Consider the following 13,233-nt stretch of genomic DNA (forward strand, 5'->3'; position numbering starts at 1 on the left):
GGCACACAGCTTTCTTCTTCCTCGTGAACTGAGCAGTCTCCCTCCTCGCGCACTGACAGAAGAGGTAGAAGCACTGGCGCATAGAAGATCCAAGCACACATCTAGTGCCTTAAGAACAGGATAAATTACAAATACTTTAGCATATTTTAAAAGAACGATATGTAACGCTAAGGATGATCACAATGCAAATCTGAACACTTATTTGTATAACCCCAGTCAACCGGAAGTCTCTCTATAGATACAGGGAACGTACTAACGTGCTTCCCTCTTCTTATATCGTTCTGACCACAGTGTTTCCCCCTCGGGAAGATAAATACCAACTGGTGTCCAAAGCTCAAGGCCTTGCTGCGCATTTTCATGCTCGCAGAGCCTTTCCATTAACTCCATTTCATTTAGGTACATCCTTCACTGAGGTCTCTTTATCTGATTTGGCGTCTGTAGTAAATTTTCTGCAGTTGGCTGCCCCTGGGGTTGAAGGAGTAACAGTTGGCATGCTGAAAATACTAATGCAAGATATGCCCCGGACCTCTTGCAGATTGTCAATTCATCTTTGGAAAAAGCCTTGATTCCACAAAATTTGAAAACAGCGGAAATAATGTTTTTGCTAAAAGACTAGAAAAGGGGTTTTGACTCGACAATATACAGCCGATTGCTCTCACATCAAATTTGGTTAAACTTGTACAACGGGTACTCTTCAGCCACCTTACGAATAATGTTCTGTCTCCTCTAAGCTTCAGTGAGGCTCAGATTGGTTTGCGCAGTGGGTGTTCAATTTGGACCGCGCACATAGACTCGGAGAGCCGTACTAAGGTTGCTATGAAGCAAAAAGAGGTATATGCTCTGATTACTTTGTATATTGCTAAGGCGTATGACAGCGTCGAAAACAGCAGCCTGCTTCAAACTTTAGCTGGTGCACTACCTCCTTGGTACCTCTTCGCGTGGATAAGAGAGTTCTTGAGGAACAGATCATTCTTTTGCACCAAAGGTACGTTAAATTTTAACACATACGCCAAGTCTACAGGTGTCCCACAAGGCTCCGTTCTTTCGCCGTTATTGTTTAACATACTTTTGCGTGCAATTACTATTCACCCGGTCGTCAAAGTTTATGTCCATGCAGATGATGCTGTTCCTTGCGCTTCTGCCAAAAATATTCATATCCTGTATCAGTTGTTGCATGAGTAATTAAATGCTCTAGAAATTTGGCTCGACAGCCTGATGTTAACCTTAAATGTCAAAGAGTCGGCCGTCCTTGCTTTTCCAGAGTCCTCCCCTCTTTACATTTCTTTGGCGTATCACTCTATCCTAATCCCGCAAGTTGATTCGCTTAAATACTCGCGTATACTATATGTCCCGCTGTTAGACTGGCTGCCCCATATTACAAGCATTGTGCTTAAAGGTGAGCGTGCCTTTGGCCGGTTGGTTGGGATCAGCAACAAAAAATTTGGTATGCGTCGCGACATTTTGCTCTTTCATTATAAGGGTTATGTGCTGCCAATACTTGAATTCGGCTCTGTTCTCGTTTCTGGGTGCCCAAGGAATAAGCTTCAACTCCTGTTTGTTATGAGCGACGAGCTCTGCACCTTTGCTTAGGTCTGCCTAAATCAATGGCTAATGCCGTGTTGTACTTGGAGGCGCAGATACCTGGTCTAAATTTGCGGTTTCAGCTTTTTACTTTGCGCACATTTTGAGGTCTTTTGAGCCGGTTCTTGGATTGGCAAACCCCATGTTTGCCATTGTTCATTTCCAACGAATCCGTCTCTATTCTTTGGTGTTTTCGGCCTATATATAAGCTGCCTCAGCTTTTGTTCACTAATTCCCTGCTGTCAAAAATTTCTGTATCAATAAATTCTGTGCTACCAGTTAACCGCCTCCGCATTTATTTAAGCCTCTTGACCGTAGACATTCATCCATGGCCCCTGGCTACGCCCCTAATTTTGTCACCGAGTTTCTGGCCATTGAGTTGGCCTTAATAAGGATTCCCTAAAGTATCTGTAAGGGTGTTTTATTTTGAGAAGCATTTTGCTTAAAGGTGAGCGTGCCCTTGGCTGGTTGGTGAAGATCAGCAACAAAAGATTTGGTATGCGTCGGGACACTCTGCTCTTTCTTTGTAAGACCTATATACGGCAAATACTTGAATTTGTCTCTGTTTTCTTTTCTGGGGGCCCAAGGTAAAAGCTTGAACCCCTGTTTGTGTTTTCAAGACAGCGCTAGAAAAACTGAGGAATACAAGAAACGTTACCTTCAATTTTTTTATTCCACCACATATTACATAAGTACGCTTTCACTGGGTTCCCGGGCAGTGCGGCATTCTTTTTAATAAGATGGATTATTTTTTAGCACTGTCTACTTGACTGTAGCACGCTTTCAACGATTCCCGCGTCCCCACTACTTAAGCCATGAGCCTCTCCTTGCTGCAGCGGATTTTCAACACTTGGCATTTTCTTGGAGTGTGCGGATGTGCAGTTCAAGGCAATGTGAGGTTTCGATGATCCTCCTGCGCGGCAGAATACTGCAACTAAATCTCTATTTATGTCGATCAAGGTTATCTTTGTCCAACCTCTGTGAGCCTTGTGGCGTAATTGAGTCCATATAACACTTTTTTTTCTTTTGTCGGCGGTTCGCTTCGCTCTGTAGAACTTACTTGGAGATCCGCTTGCTCAACTGTGGCGTCCTCTACCTATTCCGGTTATCTAAATCTTCGGGACAAGCGCCGAAGGATATGCCTTGAAAGCAGTGTGCGATTTTATTCACGAATATGTAATTGCATTAGGAAGATTCCTATGCTACTGTGAGCATTCGCTGCTTTTTCATTTCCGTTTTCTTTCTCCATTCCTAATCCAAGTTCAATTCTAGGTCCCAACATTATAGAATTTCTTTACTACTTGCCTATGAGTGCGCTTGTATCAGCAATGCACCCTAGCCAATCCTATAAAAAAGTTTTCCTCCTCCTCCTCCTCTCCGCCGTGGATATGCACCATTAAACCTGAGGACATCATCATCATCATCCTGACATTTGTCTGTGTAGCGTGCTTTTACCACCGACGGCCATCGTTATACAGAAACATGCCCGATAACAGAGACCCAATGGAGAGAACTAATAAATACAATTTATATAGGTATCACAGACGCAAATCCCAAAATCACGAAAACAAAACATGTAGTCCCGGAATTTACCGTAGAACCAGCATGTGTATTACAGTACGCTATTGTCCAACAGTATTACTTTTTGCAAATTCTCTTAACTGACCGAACCACCTCATCCCTTGAAGAGCAGCGATAACAAAGGAGCTCGAAATGTGTTGAATTTGTGGTTAAGATATTTAATTTGTCCGACACTCATTATCAGAGGTGTCCCACGGAATGTCTTTTTATTCATATAGTCTTAATAATTCAGGCAGTGGCCACAGAGTTAGAAAATAGATGCCTTCAAGAACATTAGTGGAGCCGGAGGTAGTGATTCGTTTATCCGGAGATGCCACACCCTGAATCGATCGCAAGATACACTCATGTACGTGCATGATCTATCTTGCAATGAAGAAATAAAGGATATTTCGGTACATTCTTATTGTACATGTGCTTTAGGACACATGCCACTGCCCGCAATAGCAGGCAAAGCGGAGTGGTGTGTAGCAGTGTAGAACACTGCATAGCGAGAGAAGCAAGCAGTCTTTGATGCACTCGTATTACATTCCACGCCACATTCTTGCGCTTCTTACCAGGAGCTTCCACGCTCTATCGAAACCCCACTTGGTGAGCGCCAGGTATCTGATCTACGCTAAGAGAATCTAGCCTAAGCAGCACTCGTCATTGGCCCAATATTGCAACAGGATGGTTCCATGCTGGTCCTGTGTAGGGCCAGCTTTGCCAATACAGTACCAATGTTGGGCCAATAACTGTGCTGCTTGGGAGCCTATGAATGCTATCAGCCAAACGCGGGCCTCAAATCGTTCAGAATGTGCTCTCACGTCTGTAACGGCCGAAGCGGCTGATGGCAACAGTTTCTAATGCACGAATAGAATAATTACAGGTGTTTTGGGAGCACAGTGAATATTTCCTTGTGCACTTCTCTTTTACGCAGAGAACAATTTGGACTTGATTCACAACTTTCCTATAATATTACCGTTCTCTATCCTATCATTACCAATAAAGCCCCAGCCCCGCTCCCAATGGTACTTTGCTCCTGGAGGTCTCGGATTTCATGCTATAATTCGGAAGATGACTGCGTCTTCTCTAGTTTCTGCACTAAGGCCCCCCCCCCCCTTTTGCTTCTCGCTCTATCATTTTACAGAGTAGCTGTTAAACACCCTTTCCGTGGGCTGAGCGCCGGTGTTGCCGCCATAAGGAGCAGATGAGCGCAGGAGCCTGGCTACCAAGGGAACGTAGTGCCAAGGGAAGTCAGCCGTGGTTGTGACTACGAAGGAGGGCAGAGGGTGGCTTCGATGGTTGCTATGGCGAGAGCTGAGGAAGGGATAACGCTCTGTCTACGGCGGTAGCTGCAAAACGTGCCGTCCGAGGATGGATTCAGCGGCGGACTAGTGAGGAATGGTGACTAAATCTTTACCAAAAATATACATCACAATGGCTTTTCTTGTGGGCCCTGCTGTACGGATCGTTGTGCATCGCCAGCGCTCCAAATCTCAAGAAGAGCATAGGGCTCTCGTCCTTGCTTATTGCGAGCCTTTTGACGTCCAGCGCTGCTAGAGAACCCACTACATGTCTTAGAAGTCGGCCCCTTGGATTTGATATTTTCGACAAAGACTGTACATATATGCATATCTCTGAAACTCTACTTACACACACACACACATGGATATATATATATATATATATATATATATATATATATATATATATATATATATATATTAACGATGGTCTCGGTTTATTTAAATCAATTGTTCGCCACTACAAATTAAAAAAATGAAACTTTCCCCATGCACCTCTGTATCGGTGACTGCTGGCTTCCTTAATATGTTTGTCAAACGAGCCCCTCATTTCATTTGCCTTGTCTGCTAAAAGCTTAACAGGGGTCTCAGTTCTGGCAGTCTTGATGTCATAGATAGCAAAAGAGGGTTCTGGCTGTTTCCGCCCCGCCATTAGATGACGTTCTACGTCACACTCGCGGTATTACGGGACGTGCTACGTCCACCCCTATGAACGAGGGTGGCGATGGTGAACAATCTCATGGTTCGCTTACACGCAAACATAGACACCCACGAAAAGCAGCACATTGGACCGCCGTCGCGGTAGTTCAGTTGGTAGAGCACCCGGCGCGATATTCGGAGGTCATGGGTTCGGATTCCACCGCCGTCATGGTTGTTTTTTCTGCTGCTTTAAAAGTAATTTTCTTGAGCCAATCTATTGGCAATAAAATTTAAAAAAGAAACATTCCCCAGCGTACCTTGGTTTTCGTGACTGTTGGCTTCCTACATATGTTTGTCAAACGAGCGCATCATTTCATTACCTTTAGTGATATATATATATATATATATATATATATATATATATATATATATATATATATATATATATATATATATATCCGAGTTCGTTTATAGCTACGATGAAAATTCGCATTACCTGGTGTTGTAATCATCCTGTCATTTTTTCCTTTATAGCATCTCTTTATGTGCCTTTCCAGCAATGGACAATAGTTGACAGACATTCCTTGGCTTGACTTCACGTGTGGTCGGAAACAGCGGCCTCTGTAATTGCTTAATTTACTGCGTTATGCATATTTCAAGGAAGACAAGCACGACACTGCGTCAATGTTACTCCCAACTTTTCAAAGGAAGGATTTACACACGCTATTAGTACACATACGCCTGCACATGATCCCTTTTACCGAGCATCAAGTTATGTTCTGGATAGCGGGGCCTGAAAAACATCAATCAAATTTTATTTCCGCGCCGTACACGTCGCGAGCTTTTGGAAGCATTGTTAACAAGAAACACGAGTGTCGTTTCGTTGGTCTTATTTTCATTGTTAGCCTTAGGGCCTTAAGTACTTCCTTTCGCGCTTTTTTCGATTACCTTCATCTAGGAGACATGTGGATGTCGTAAACGTGGCTGCGAGCTTGCATTAAGCAATGCAAGCAAGAGCTGCGTCCGTTCTCGTGTTGTCGCATCCTATGCCTGCATTTCAACTTGGATGCTTCGTTGAGCTCAAAGCACTAATTGAGTGGTTGTGGCTCTGCGCTGCGACAAAAAGTGGAATGGCGCAGTCGTATATTCTGCGTCCTGGGTGTGCTTTGTGAAAAACTCCTGAGAAGAGCCGCAGTTGCGAAATTGTTTTTCTTTCAAACTAAAAGCGTAAAACAGTCAGAAACAAACATTTCTGCGGAAAAAAATGATCAAGCGCGATTATTTGTTTCTGGGCATGTAGCTTGACCCATTCCCCAAAAAAAATCAAATTTACCGATCTTGCTTTTAACAGCTTCTGAACAACTGCGCTGATATCTGCGTCTAAGCAAAACCACGTTGTTCCGCAAGTACTGTGCCTCGGAGACCATTGACCCTGTCTTCAGGGTCAGCGGCCATGGAAGAAGAAATAGAGTCGAAAGAAAAAAACGCAATTGTTTAGCGACGCGGACCGTACTACAATAATCGCGGCTCCAACAGCACTTTTCTGTGCAGCTGAAGTGCGCATGCACATACGCGGGCTCAGCGAATCGGTTAATGTTCCAGGGGTCAGTCGCTGGGCAGATAAAAGTGTGTGCCATGGGGTCTTCTCTCCGCTATAAACAGAAGTGTAAGAGTAGACCTTGAACGACCTCACTCCTCTTGTATATCACTTTTCCCCCACGCAGGATGACCAAATATGTTATTTATAAAGTTTCCTTGTGGACCCTTCACTAATATAATTCCATGCTTATCACCGGTCGCGTTAACCTCGAGGCATCCAGTACGGTCAGTTTGCCGTCTCGAAATCATCAGGAAAGCAAAGTATTTATTTGGAGATGGCGATAATGAATGCGATATGAAACATGTTGTCTACTAGAAGTATGTCCCGTCCAGCAGGAGCCCTCAGTCCAATGCTCCTGCAGCGGCTGCCGTCACCCTTGCCCAGTCTGGCAGCTAGGGCTGGTTATCCAGGTCCGAGACCTGTTAACACGGCTTCCCAACGGGTGGGGCGGGGGTTGGTGATGAGGAGGACTGCCGGGTTGAGTTGGCACGGCCATATGGTATAGGGACGGGTACTCATTACGATATCGGCACATCTTTGATAAGGGGTAGGGGTAGAAACCTGGAGTTAATATATGCATTGGTTTGTAGCGGTCGCAAGACGAAGGCCTCTTCTCCCTTGAGTCGTTTCTTCAGGTGTTTGGTACCAAACCAAACACTGTCGGGGCTAGTTTGTCCTCGTTTTAACTGAGGCAGATTTCGTGGCCAATACTAAGAACAACCAGCCGCGACAAACTAACATTTTCTCTTAAAAATATTCCCCATTCGAGGTGAATACTGATACGAAGCTCGCACCCAAATGGTTCGAAACGGTTCCAGATATTCGTTCCGGTTTCCGTTTAGTTACAAAGAGTGGGGCAAAGAAGACTTCTCAGGCTTTTGGTTAAAGAAAATTGAAGAGGTAAGCATCAGGGATTCTGGGCACTTTTTGGTAATGCTTAGTGAATTTGTCAAAGTATCTTCGAACTGCGGTCGCTCTATTGTGTTCACCTACAGCATCTTTTAGTGGACGGCCTTGTCAAAAAAGTGTGCCAATTTTTTCTTCTGATAGTCAAGAAACTGATATTCACGACGTCTTCTATATTCGGAGCTAACAGAACTCCGCATTTTTTGAGATCGAGAACCTCAGACCAATCTCCCTCACTTCTTGCCTGGGAAAACTGTACGAGAGGATCGTCACGAAATGCATCCAGCAACACCTAGAAATCAAGAGGCTCTACCCAGACACCATGTTCGGTTTAGGGCGAACCTCTCGACGCAGGACGTACTTCTGCAGCATAAAGAAGTCCTGGAGACAATTCCCAAACAAGGGGAGAACGTAGTCATGGCACTCGACATAAAAGGCGCCTTTGACAACGTCGGCCACGCCGCTCTAATGGAGGGGCTAAACAACACCAACTGCGGGAGAAGAATCCGTGACTATGTCAAAAACTTCTTGACCAACAGAATGGCCACGGTGGGACTAGGGGAGCTGAGGAGTGATGAGTTCACCACCCCAAGTAAAGGAACAACCCAAGGCTCGGTCATCTCGCCCATACTATTTAATGTGGCGATGATCGGCCTTGCGAGAAGACTCAGTAGAATCCAGGGCATCCAGCACGCGATGTACACAGACGACATCACGGTCTGGGTGAACCATGGATCCCTGGGGGAAAAGCAAGAACTGCTACAACGAGCAGCAAAATGCGTTGAAAGATACGTGAAGAAAACAGGACTAGCCTGCTCTACAGAAAAGTCCGAACTATTGAGGGTAGGAAGACATCCCACCGACGCGCCGCTCGAAGTGAAATTAGAGGGGCAAAACATCCCGGAGAAAAACATGATAAGAGTCCTAGGAATGTGGCTGGAAGCAAGCAGAAAATGCAGCCACACACTCTGCCTGCTCGGCAAGTCGGCCGAACAGGTAGGCAGAATGATAACCAGAGTCTCCAACAGAAGACATGGAATGAAAGAACACACGACAAAACTAGTAAGAAGCCTCATAGTAAGTAGTGTCATCTACTCGCTGCCATACCACCCCATGATCAAAAGCGAAACGGAACAGACACAGAAAATCCTCAGGAAGGCCTACAAGACGGCACTCCACCTACCAAGAAACACATCGAATGAGAAGCTGCTACAGCTAGGAAGAGCAACACCTTTGTAGAGCTGGCAGAAGCACAGCACGAAGCACAGCTGCAACGACTCAGACACACGGCTGCAGGAAGAGCGCTCCTGACAAGGTTGGGTCACGACCTAAGGGGGCGTCTCGATCGATCCGCCGATATACCCGACGAGATCCGCAAAACACTGCAGGTGAATCCCATTCCGAAAAACCTGGACCCAAATCTCCACGCGGCCAGGAGACAGGCGCGGGCAGATTGTGTGAAGAGGTACTTAGCAAAATTAGAAAACACAGTCTTCATGGTTGCAACCATGTATCCATGGAATAGACGCGAAAGCTACTACAAGACAGCTTCGGTGGTAGTTGCTAACGCAGGCAATCTAATCACATGAGCAACTACACGCAGCGTCAGGAGAGCGAAAGCGCAGGAGGTCGCTGTTGCGCTGGCAGCAGCTGCGGGCTATCGAAAAGACGAATCATTTGTCATCCTAACGGACTCAAAAGAGACATGCAGAAACTTTACGAAAGGTAGAATCTGCACGGCTGCCTTAGCTATCCTCCGCGAAGCAGTACACCTCAGAAAAACAGCAATCCACAAATTAATCTGGATTCCGGCACACATGGGGATAGCAGGAAACGAAAGGGCAGACAGCTTGGCTCGAGAGATCACGTATCGAGCCGAGCGGCCATACGCCCGGGGACAGCACTTCACCGTGGAGATCGCATTTTCAGCATACCTAAACTATCAAAGAGGCAGTAGAATTAGATACTCCCCGCCACATAAGGGCCTAACACAAGAAGTAGCTAGTTGGGGGAGGCTGCTAACGGGAACATTCTTCAACCTACCAATACTTAGGAAGATGTATCCTACACAGTATAGGAACACATGCCCGTGGTGCGGGGCAACCCCCACGCTTTACCATATAACCTGGGAGTGTAAGCGAAACTACTCGTTCCACCAACACAAAACACCGAGTGCGGAGCTGTGGGAGAGCCGGCTCACCAGCTGCGAGCTCGCCGCCCAAAGGGCAATGGTGCAGCACGCAAGCGAAGCAGCGGGACTCAGTGGAGCCCTGGACGTGGGGCCCAACCCTGCTTTGAAGGTCGAGAGTCTGCAGCGATGAAGACAAAGACCAAACGCTAAAACCTTAATGGACCAAATAAAGTTGTTACTCTTTCTCTCTCTCTCATCACCTCGCAATATCATTGTCCTATCTTGAATTTGATGGGACTAGATGAGACCGCATGCTATCACTCCTTTTTCTATCCCATTGTACCTGCTCTGTTACTATTAGAGCATTGCCCACTTCTGGTGTGTATACGATGGAAAAAATCATCTTCCAGCGCCTTGTAGCCTGTCTCATATTGCTAGCATCTTCCCAGTCTGTTTGACTATGTTTATTATCTGACAAGGAATACATCCGGAACACTCACTTTTTAAACTTAATTTCTCGTTTTTTATGTAAATCGTGCCAGAATAGTATGCGATCCCCACTTGCGTTATGTGAATACTAATCAAAATAGCGCAAGCCTGTCCGACAAGCTCTCTTAGGATTCGAAGACAACGTGTCCAAAGCTGTGTTTTTCTTGCAAACCTGGACGAGCCTCGCCTGTGAGCATGCGCAGTCCGCGCAGTTTCCTGACCGCACTATTTAAGTTCAGCACCTCTTTTACTGTTAGGAAGGCTTATTCTACAACGAACACTGACAGAGTGACCAACTTCTGCCATCAGAATATCGATGCGTGCGCACTACTTTATCTGTTTTTTATCCACTACTGGTCTCACATCACTTTCGCCGGCTGCATTAGAACTGTGAGTTCCCTTTAGATGTTCAGATATTCAGTATCGTTGGAGATAATGGCACAGTATTAAAAAACAAAAGCTCGCCCCTGTTTTTTTACAAAGATATAGAGGGTCTGCCTCTGGCTCGCTTTCGTGCATTTTGTTACGAGCGTTATTTCTCTTAAGCCATCAAATCATGTTTACCATGGAAGAGAGCATAGTAATCTCTCCAAATTGCCACTGCATACTAAAAATATTTATTACCATAGGTACCTATGTATATATATGCGTGGTTCTTTGCTTGAGATAGACATACATCTGAGCTAAATACACCTTCGATGTCCATCTGGTTTTAAGTATGTACTAACCAAAGAGCAAACATTATTTGAATATCTCTCGTGAACATTATGGAGCCCTGCGCAGGCAGCGCACGCTGTATAACACTGCTCGGTTTCCACCGCCCCGTGGAAAATCACAAGGAGTGCGACGTTCAGAGCGAACCGTTACAAGCGAACTCAGCTGATTTGAAGAAGACGCCGAAGACCTAGTGGGTGGCTACGTGTCGGCTTCTAGCTCTGTGTTCTTGCTTTTCACTGTCTTCTCGCGTGTGGCGTGGGTCGGACAGTGCCCTCCGTGAGACTGAATGTTGACGACGCCCCTGCGGAGAAATTCCCGGCAAGGTGGGCGCATTCTCAATTGAGAAAACCAAACCGGAATCCTCAGGGGCAAGCTAGGCTTAGCTCGGCGCTGCCGAGAGAGGCCGCACTACGCGTCTGCTGGGATTCTGCGTTGTCGACGACGGCTACGCGGATGCCCGCTGTGTTACCACCTGACGCAGCCTCCACGTCCACGCAATCGTCAGCGCTCCGGGCCTCCAGCCTGCGCCAACTTCCGATGCTTCGACTTTGCCCTGTGACATGGGCTGCTCTACCGCCTCCGTGCCTGTGACACTACCTCAAGAAACTGTGCGCGTCGCGCCGGTTCAGTATTCCCACCAAGGGCCGTCACCAGCATCTGAGCCTCCTCCACAGATGCCTTCCGTGAGTCAAGGCTCTCTTCCGCCTGCTGCGAACTCGTTCCGCGTTACCATCAAGCCTACATTGCGATTTGATATGACTGCCATCTCTGCCCGGAATGTTCAAGCCACAATTGACCACGCTCTTGGCTCATCGAACTACTGCGGGTTTGTCGTCCATCGCCCATCGAACACCATCACGGAAAACTTGCCATCCTTGATGGGCGCCCAGAAAATGTGCGCAGTTACGCGGATCCCCCTGGATGACAGCAAGCATGTAACGGTGCAAATATATTTTGCATCTGGTCCTGACACACTCCGCTGCATTGTTTATCATGTCGACAGCACGAGCCCACCCGAGGAGGTGCGCGCAAATATTCGCTGCTCAACTAACGTTGTACTGCAAGCACGGCCTATGGGGCGCTGGGGCTCATACCTGCTCATCCTGCAAGGCCCGTTGACTCTCCCGAAGTCCCTTACCTACTACGCTGCAATCGTCAAACCACAGCCCTTCTGACCTCGTAGTAATTTTTGTTATCACTGCCACAAAGGAGGACATATGCAAAATACCTGCCCTAATCCAGCAGCTGTGGCCGACATGAATGAACCAACAGTTCCTTGTGCCCTGTGAAAATCGCCGGACCATGATATTCGCTCCCCCGCTTGTCCAAAGAAGAAGCAAGCGAAGAGGTTTCACAAGGCGCCTGCAAAAATGGATGTTCCTACAAGTAATCGCTTTGCAGCTCTCGCATTTGACCACAACGACTTCCCTGAACTTCCTTTATCTGAGCCCGCTGCTCAGCATACGTCTCCTCACCAGCGTACATATGCACAAGCGGCTCACCTTCTTGGATCAAATGGTACGCCAAAACCTCCAGTGCATCCATCACATGTGGACACCACAGATGAAGACGCAGCTTTAGACATTGCAATCGCGGAGGCTCGCCGCTGACTAGACGAACTCACCCAGCGCCGGGAACAGCGTCGTTCTCAATCCTCTCGAAGATTTCTAATAACTCGGGAGCAATCATCAGAGGAATCACCTCGAGTAAGCACTGGGCCACAATCAGGTGCCGACCACCCTTCTCGTAAAACCTGCACGCACACCCCTTGTCCTAGTTTCTTTTTATACTCGTCCTGGCTCCGCATCTCCCAATCTGGGATGGGTTCGTTTTCTACGATCTGCCAACTCGGGTATCCCTATTCTAATTGGTGGTGACTTCAACGGCGCGCACACTGCGTGGGGTTACCCATCGGATTCCTCAAAGGGTGCACACATACAGGGGAGCTTTTCGGATCATTCCTTTCAACTTTTAAACCAACCGAATACTTCTACCCGCCCACTAGGTGGCCAGTATTCACCTGATTTGACTTGGTGGTTAGGCCCCGGTAACCCTCGTTGGGCTGTTGATTCTGATACTTGGAGTAGCGATCACAGCCCTATTTTTATCTCCCTCACACCTACGTGTCTACGGAAAATACGCCGCACTGTACGAATAACATCATGGGACTCTGTACGCACAGACAATCATTTATCTACATTCAACTCCTCTTCAGCACTGTCTACTCTCTCTGCTGTTCTCGCTACTCACACTATTACCACTACTGTAAATGAAGACGACCCAAACCCGGACATATATCTCTTGAA

This window comes from Amblyomma americanum, chromosome 2 (assembly GCF_052857255.1).
Source record: "Amblyomma americanum isolate KBUSLIRL-KWMA chromosome 2, ASM5285725v1, whole genome shotgun sequence".
Lineage (NCBI taxonomy): Eukaryota > Metazoa > Arthropoda > Arachnida > Ixodida > Ixodidae > Amblyomma > Amblyomma americanum.